General features: G+C 38.8%; 2 non-coding genes across 2 annotated transcripts; one reads left to right on the top strand and one right to left on the bottom strand.

Moving 5' to 3' along the window:
- The first annotated feature begins 5,968 nt into the window (after positions 1-5,968).
- Positions 5,969-6,041, top strand: TRNAR-UCU (transfer RNA arginine (anticodon UCU)). Its single transcript has one exon. It is a non-coding gene; the product is annotated as a tRNA-Arg (tRNA).
- A 755-nt stretch (positions 6,042-6,796) lies between these two features.
- Positions 6,797-6,869, bottom strand: TRNAR-UCU (transfer RNA arginine (anticodon UCU)). Its single transcript has one exon. It is a non-coding gene; the product is annotated as a tRNA-Arg (tRNA).
- Between the last annotated feature and the right edge of the window lie 2,030 nt (positions 6,870-8,899).

The raw sequence follows: 8,899 nt of genomic DNA, 5'->3' as shown, positions 1-8,899 counted from the left end.
GTCCCACCAGTCCCACGCTCGCTCGGCATAGTTGCTATTCTGGATGCTGCTCCAGATCGTGCGCCTGTTTTCGTAAATAGGGCGGGGCATGTTTTCTTTGCGCTTTATCCCTCTGGGAACTCATTTTGAACTTACAGCCCTTCGCAGTGAACCGCATGCTCTAGAATAGCGAAGGTTTAACCTAGATCACTAATCGAAACTTTCATTTAAAATTTTTTTTTGATATCTCACGTTGATTTCTAGCGCGTGAACTACAGATTTGCGAACCAACACATCAGTAAGTACACGAGGCAAAAATCACTGTAGTGCTGCAGTCGCTGTAGTAGTCCCTGCTACTAAAAGCAGTATTTTGCAGTATTTTATCTCAATTTTACTCTCGTCGTCACGACTTTGCATTGATTATTTGCGTTGTTTAGCATTAAGTTACTCTTGTTGCATCTGCATACAGATCATATGTGCTCCAGATAAAATATAAGCTTGAAATACAACAATCTCAAAGCGTAAAATTGTTGCACTTCAGTGCATATCAGCCGATGACTCCGTTAAAGTTACCCCAAGCGGAATTCCTCACAGTTTGTTGGAATTTTATAAAATTGAATTCATTCGGAATAAATTATTACTTTTGATGCAATTAAATTCCTCCCCTTGTTCGGTATTATTAAAAAAGCATTTCCAATGAATCAAGGCAATGCAATTGAGCCTCTTCAAAAACGCACAGAGTGACAAATAGCAAAATGAACAGTAGAAGCTGCGTAATACTCATAAAATTTTCTCCAGTTTAGCCATTGAAGTACACTAATTAAAGAATACAACAAATGGAAGCACTACATGCATCGAAGTTTGTACGTAAAAACGAAACTGCCAGAGTATAAAATGCCAATACGATTTCATTGAATGGAATCAAATCCAGATAGGGCAAAGAACGCTTGAAGGACGTGGAACAGGATTTCGAAATTTGATTTACAATTAACGCAAATATGCTTTGTAATGGTCGAAAAAATGTCAGTATTGTATTTAACACAAAGATATTCCAACACGATGTGTGCTTGTCTTTATTGATTAATCACAAACTTTGCTGTACTTTCACTGCTAAGAAGAAAACATCGTTTCATACGACTCTAACCGGTTCTTGCAATCATTGTCTAATATGCACATACGATTATACGGGTGTATATATATATATATATATATATATATATATATATATATATATATATATACGAGGGTCATCCGGAAAGTAGTACCCGTTCGTGCCGCATGAAGTGCTGACGACGCGAGTAGCCGCTGGACGAGGTCAGATAGCTTCAGTGGCTTGTCTGCCTTCTCTGAGCCAAGTTGCGTGACGCTAGCATTGCCTGTGTTGTTTCTGTGATTGTTTACAATGTTTAAAAAAATTGAGAACGCCGCCAGTTGTGAAGTGAGGGCAGTGATTAAATTCCTCAATGCAAGAAACGTTCGCCCATGTGATATTGATCGCCAATTAAAGGAGGTGTATGGAGACAATGTAATGGACGAGTCGTCTGTTCGGCGGTGGTGTCGCAACTTCAACATGGGGAGGGGGAACACACACGACGATGAGCGTTCGGAGAGACCGTCTGTCATTACAGACCAACTGGTGAGCTCAGTTGACGAATTCGTGAGGAACGATCGGCGCGTCACAATTGATGACATCTGTGAGCATTTTCCCAATGTTTCTCGAACAATTGTTCATGAAATTGTTAAACACCATCTGCATTATGCAAAAATTTGTGCAAGATGTGTCCCTCGCGTATCTCAATGAGCTGGCGGCGAAGGACTATGCAGCAGGAATACAGAAACTTGTCACACGTTATGACAAATGCCTTAATTTGCTTGGAGATTATGTTGAGAAGTAGTTTAAAGTATCCTCTTTCAAATAAAATTTTTTATGTTTGTTAATATTTACTTTTGTGTCTTTATTTCACGAACGGGTACTACTTTCCGGATGACCCTCGTGTGTGTATATATATATATATATATATACATTAAATAAAAAACATATATATATATATATACATATATACATAAACATATATATGCATAAACATATATATACATAAACATATATATATATATATACATAGATATACCATATACATATTCTTGTACGTTGATTGTACTTAACCCAGTATCAAGGCCGACGGCGTGTGAAATTCACACATCAGGGTAGGGGGCCAGTTCCTTTGCCTGTGACGGTTACAGTTTCCCAGGAAGATCCGGTACCCGCAAAATCACACAGCTTGGGTGTAATAGTTGCAGGTGCCCGGAGAGGCTGGCTCGGTAATCGAACCCGGACCCTCCGATCAGTAGTCCAACGCGCATGCAAATATATATATATATATAAACATACAGTTTTATTTATTTATATTTATATTTATTTGTTCTTTTTTTCCGGTGCTCGAGTCCCGGTCAAGGTAATATTTTTACTCTTGTGATCCGTTCGATTCCGCCTTCCCCACCTCCGCCTTCCCCACATCTGCCATCACCTACCAAACCGACCTTCGGGTTGATTACTGTGTTTATGGTTTTATGGTATATATATATATATATATATATATATATATATATATATATATATATATATATATGTATATATGAGGTATGCATGTGGGTACGGGTGTGTACAAATATGTATGCTCGTATATGTCTTAAAAATGTTGCCCTAAGGATTAGTGGCACACAATGTCTCGTATAATGAAGATTAATATCAAACATTTAATTCAACAAAAAGCAAGCATATTTTTAGACGTTTCTACAGTCTTAACTGTCTTTCTCAGAAGACTAATTAGTATTTTACATTCTTAATTTGGTGTCTCTCCATTGCCATCGGTATCTTTCCAACAACAATGGAGAGAGACCAATGGCTGCAACGGCAAGGTTCCGCCTTAAGAAGATGGTGATGATTCATAATTTAAAAATATACTGGCACTTTTTATAATTTCTGAAGAATGATGTCATCTGATACTGCCAAAAAGTCATCAGGTTACCAATTACCAGAGGGTTCACGTTTCTACCCGATAGTTATTGTGCCTCCCGTATTTCTGAAAAGCTCTCTACAAGAGACTTGTTGCTTGCCATCGATTTTCAACGTTGAAGCCGAAAGCCATTTATGAGCCTTGACGTCGTGAATTTCAGCAAAAAAATGAGAACAATCCATATTTTCGCTAATTATGAATCTGAGATTATTTCGCAAGTACACAAACACAACATTGTTACTTGACATAATAATAAAATAGTTCCAGTTCACATATGTTCTACTTCACCTTGAGAGAAATTATTCGTGTTTTACATTTTATTTCATAAAATAAATATCAACGAAATATTGAGAGGTGGCGGGATGGGTAAAACTCGGATAAAGCGGAGAAACTGTGTAGGCGATGTGAGTAGGGGAAAAGATTTGTTACATTGGGTGGCATGGAGAAACGCGGAAAGTGTATGCAATCGAAAATTATTTGCCTTAATAAATTTTGATTGAATATTTGCTTAATAATTATCAGTGGTGTACAACAGTACTTAGTTCCTCAGAAATTGAGCAGGAATTTCGTTGCATCCAATGAAAATCTAAATGAGATTGGGGGACCAATAGGAGATTTGGAATATAAATATTATTGATGAATATTATTTTAGATAACTTTCTGCTTACAACTTAGCACGTGGAAGCATTGATAATATATCATTCATCTATTGTAATTGAAGTGGTTTATTAAACACTTATTGTTGTGTTTCACTTAGCCAGTATTATATGATGCATTTTTATGCATTTGACTTCTTATTAAATACGAGGGATTAATATCTCTTGCTCAAAACCGAGCCAAATGCAGTAGTTATTTTACAAGATAATTGAATATATTCTGGTTCTATTTTCTACGTAAATTATTATTAAACATGAAATTCACCCCACCTCGCCAGTATGTTAAAAACCTAACTCTGATCGTTGAACTTAAAAACCAACCCCGATCGGATCTCTTCAAAAGGTAACAATAAGTCGACAGCATTATTTTTACAAGTGTTTGCCTCAATGCAATTCGTGTGTGGATTTAGAGATGGAGACGGAAGAGAAGGGAGTGGTAGTCGGGGGGACGGGGGGGGGGAAGAGGGAGTCGGTGTTCGGCCGAAGAAACCGATGGGACGGAAACAACTTTGAATAGGGAATGAATCCATCCCCCGGCCCCACTTGCGAGTGCAGCACTTGTTGAAGTATTCGAAAGGGAGCCCTGGAAGATGGTACACTAACGAAGCGTGGAGATGATACGCCTTGGTCACAATGGCGATGGGGTCGCCGAGGCGTGTATACCGCGGTAGATGGCTTCGCATCTGATAACGCTCTCTACTCACTCTCCTGCGAGAATGGCAGTCGTTTCGCCCCTCCCTTCTGATAAAGTGAGGGAAGGAGAGAGAGAGAGAGAACGAGCTGGCCAGGGACGCAGCGGAAGCAACTGGTGCTGCCATCGAACGGTGAACCGCTACACTTCCAACAGGCGTTGGGAAGACCGGCGGATTATTTGAACGATGAAACGACCTCAACGCATAAAATGAACCGCTGTTCACTTAAAACAAATCATCAGAAAATAATAAGAATGTTTAATTAAAAAAAACTATTTTTAAAGAAGGGGGGGGGGAATATTTTGAGCTTTCAAATAGAGTTAGTTAATGTCTTCTGCTTAAATATCCGATGAACTCCAAAATCATATTAATATTTCATTTTTTTTTCAACTCCGAGTGGATAATAAGTTTAAATCCATTTCCAAATCGGTATATAATTAAATAAAAACTAATAATTTTACCCTGGTGAGAGGGAATTTTGCAACCTTAAATAATCTCTGGTGGTACCGAAAAGTACTTGGTTAAGCATTCCTTATACGAGCTTACATTTACAAATCTCAGCGAAAAGATTTTTATCTGTTATCCTTTTCAGGAAATTTCCAGGAATCAGTTCTAATTCTGATGACTCTCCTGCTCCATAGTGATAACCAAAAATGAATTTATATTTTACTGCTCGAAAAGTAATAATTACCAACGTAGATAAACGCAAGTATATTTCAGATATAAAGGAAAACTTTGACCGAGAAAGAATGAGATGGTAATTACAATTCTTATGCAGATGATCCCCATCTTACAGATTTTAACTTCTACGCTTCGGATTGACAAGTGCCAATAATCTCTAACTACTACATGGCCATTTTTAACCTTGAACTAAACGAGCACTTGCATATGAAGATGTTAAATTCCCTGAATATTGTATCTCCGAAGGTATATTTAACCTTATGAACGCTATGCGCATTGTTTAGCGTTACTTAATAAACGAATTTGATAATCATTACCCAATTTTTCCCTGCGAAATTCAAATGAGGGCTTTATCTTACTAAATAAATAGACCAAAAATATATTGATAAATAGTCCTACCTTTTTTTCCTCATTCTCCAAGCTGAATGTCGATCCCTCATTGAAGGCTTGTGATCAATTTCCTTAGGCATCACAGCCATCTTCTGGTCCTGTAGGAAAGAGAAATTGAAATCATTCCAAGAAAATTTTTAATCTGGAGATAATTTTCTCTCACATTTTCTTGGGAACGCCAATAGTCTATCACCTTCGCAATAACAAATACAAACAACACGTCAGACGGAACAATTTTCTGTTCACCTCTCATCATAGTCCAGTCGTCTGCGAAAATGAATAGTAATATGCCATAAATTACTTTAAGAAAGATTTTAGGGTAGAGTCTGATTCCCCCCCCCTTGCTGTGCGTAACTACCAATCAAGAATAAGCATGGTGTGAGGGAAGAACTAATCCCTTAGTAGGAGGGAAACATCCCTTGATCCTTTCCATCAGCTAAGATGAGAGAATAGAACCGTCGCAATAATATTTTATTAACTGTAGTGTTTACATGTTCATTCTTATTGTAACTCTTCCTTAGAACTAATAAGAATGGTGTACGAGCATGAATAACTTGTCCGTTTGGCGCAGAGGATAGCGCGTTGGACTTCTAATCCAAAGGTCGTGGGTTCGATCCCCACAACGGATGAAAATTTTGCCCGCCTTAATTTTGGCGACGGGGTAACGGTACCATTCTCGCTCGTCAACCTTGAGAGGTTCCGGGTTCGATTCTCAAAAGTCTTCGTGTCCTCCAACTTGTTTTCGGTCCGAGCCCCGCATGGTGAGTGCAGCACGAGTACATATAATGTACGTAAACCCGGCCCATGTGTGGCAGAAAAGTGACGAAATAACACGGAAAAATCTCCAAATAAAGTCTTCTTCCCAGCACAAAACAGCAGTTTTACCAAATTTTTGGTGGAGAGTTGACGTAATGTGAACGGAATATATTACCCAAGTATCGTATTAGCCAAGCACACACGAACCAGAAAAAATGGTATTAGCCTCGTATTAGCCAAGCACACACGAACCAGAAAAAATGATATTAGCCTCGTATTAGCCAAGCACACACGAACCAGAAAAAATGATAAAATAAATAAAAACCATAAAAATTCAGCAAATATTAGAGGTTTTTCAAATATTTATTTGCCATGTATATGGTACACTAGGATGTATTGCCTACTAGGATGTTGAACACTAAGATATTTTGTACACAGGGGATTACACTGCTTAGCACCTCTTCTTCAATCGAACCCCTTAAGAAAACATTAAGACACTTAATGGTAAATAAGTTATACAGTTTAAGACAGTTACTGGTTGGTGAAGGTGAGCCTGAAAGCTCTCAAGGTTGACAAGCGAGAATGGTACCGTTACCCCGCCGCCGAAATTAAGGCCGGTAAAAATTTTCATCCGTTGTGGGAATCGAACCCACGACCTTTGAATTAGAAGTCCAACGCGCTATCCTCTGCGCCAAACTGACAAATTATACACATATAATACACCATTCTTATTAGTTCTAAGTAAGAGTTACGATAAGTATATGTTAACACCAAGATAAATAAAATACTACAACTATAAGGCAAATTAGGAAGAACGTAAAACAGAGACAAAGAACAGAAAAGCACGTGATCACAAGAGAAAACGATAATAGCGGTAACAAAAATACAAATAACACGAGAATTACCAATAATTTTATCCTATCATTGATAATTTTAATCACAATGGACATAATAAACCATTCTTACGTTCATTTAAAAACCTTTTCTTTACTAAACTAAATTTTAAAACTGCGAAATAAAAATCACCGCGTCCATCTAAAAGAAGAGTATGTATTGTCATGACCACAGGCCATTTTCTGGAAGATTATCGAATTTTGACGAGACATAGAGAAGGTAACAATATCAGGCGAGGGACAGGGTGGATGGAAGTAAAGGAGAAATGGAGAATGTTGGAGAAAAAGGCGGTGTGTCGCGTCGACGCGTGATGGAATACAACATGAGGATAAGGAAAGGCAGAGGAACAAGATGCCAGAAGAACCATCAGTGGTAAGGGTAGCTCCCCAACTGAACATCTACATCTACATAATACCCCGCAAGCCGCCGCAAGGGCGTGTGGCGGGGGGTGTTTGGTCACCAACCAACCAACCGTAAAAGGAAAAATACCACATGCAAAAAAAAAAACACGGAAAATCACACCCACAGCAGCGCACACACTCATGCCTTCATCCAATACTCATGCAAACACATATACCGCAAAACAACTAAAAAACTGCACCCCATGATGCAGCACGAAAGACATTCTACAACACGGAAGCCAGGACACAACAAGCAAGAAATTGAAACATCACTACCACATGAAAATGCACCACGAAACACTCTACCCCCAAAGAGTCTCTAAATGGCAGGGAATGCGACCCAACGTTGCAGGTAGCAGGAATTTGCCCCCGCGGAGAGGGACGAGGGATTGAAAGGAAAGAGACTTAAAAACAGATGAACGGAACACGAATGAGGTCATTCGGAAAGAATGGGTTATTATAGCAAAACACATAAGGTTAGTGGAAGAGCATGCATTTAAATACAACTAATTATTTTTTAGACGCTGAGGGTGGCAAGTGGAGTTTTTGCTATCTATAACCCTGCAGTTGCTATCCCGTATTGTCCGTGGGAAGAAGGAGTCCTTGAGTCGGCTAGTTCTGGCATCTATTTCCCGAATTTTATATGCATGATCCAAGCGACCGATGTATGTAGGAGTACGAATAATTTGCGAGACCTCGGTGCTGAAACATGCGGATCTAAATTTATTTAATAATTTCAATCTTGCATTGAATCGTCTTTCAGCCAATGATTCCCACCCCAAATCCATGAGCATTTCGGTGACGCTTTGCGTTTTATCGTAGGAATTTTTTACAAAACGGGCTGCCCGGCGTTGAACCTTCTCAATTCCCCGAATGAGACCTTTTTCACTCGGATCCCACACGCTGCATGCGTATTCTAAATGAGGCCTTACAAGAGCGTGGTAACAACGTTCCTTGACCTTCGAGTCACTTTTTCCGACAACGCGTCGAATGAATCCCAATTTTTTATATGCTTGACCGCAGACTTTACGTATGTGAGTCCCCCAAGTTAAGTCTTTTGTTAATGTGACACCTAGGTATTTCACCGTATCAACTACGGCTAGGTCACCTCCAGCTAATTTGTAAGCAAATCCCGTTGATCTTTTAAAGAAATTTACCACTGAACATTTATTATAATTTAGAGTCAATCCCCAGTTAGAACACCATTTAGTAATGCGCGCCTTTAATTTATGAATGAGTTTACCATGTGGGACCTTATCAAATGCCTTTTGAAAATCTAAGAAGATGGCATCCACTTGCCTACCTCTCTCACCAGATAAAAGTAAATCATGTGTAAATAATCCTAATTGGGTTTCGCAGGAGCGGGTTTTCCTGAATCCGTGTTGATTGTCACTTAAAAAGTTAATATTGTCTAGGTGTCTCATTATTGAACTGAC

This window comes from Hetaerina americana, unplaced genomic scaffold (assembly GCF_022747635.1).
Source record: "Hetaerina americana unplaced genomic scaffold, ioHetAmer1.1.p SCAF_9, whole genome shotgun sequence".
NCBI lineage: Eukaryota > Metazoa > Arthropoda > Insecta > Odonata > Calopterygidae > Hetaerina > Hetaerina americana.
The sequence above is the reverse complement of the archived record's forward strand: the minus strand, read 5'-3'. Positions and strand labels throughout refer to the sequence as shown.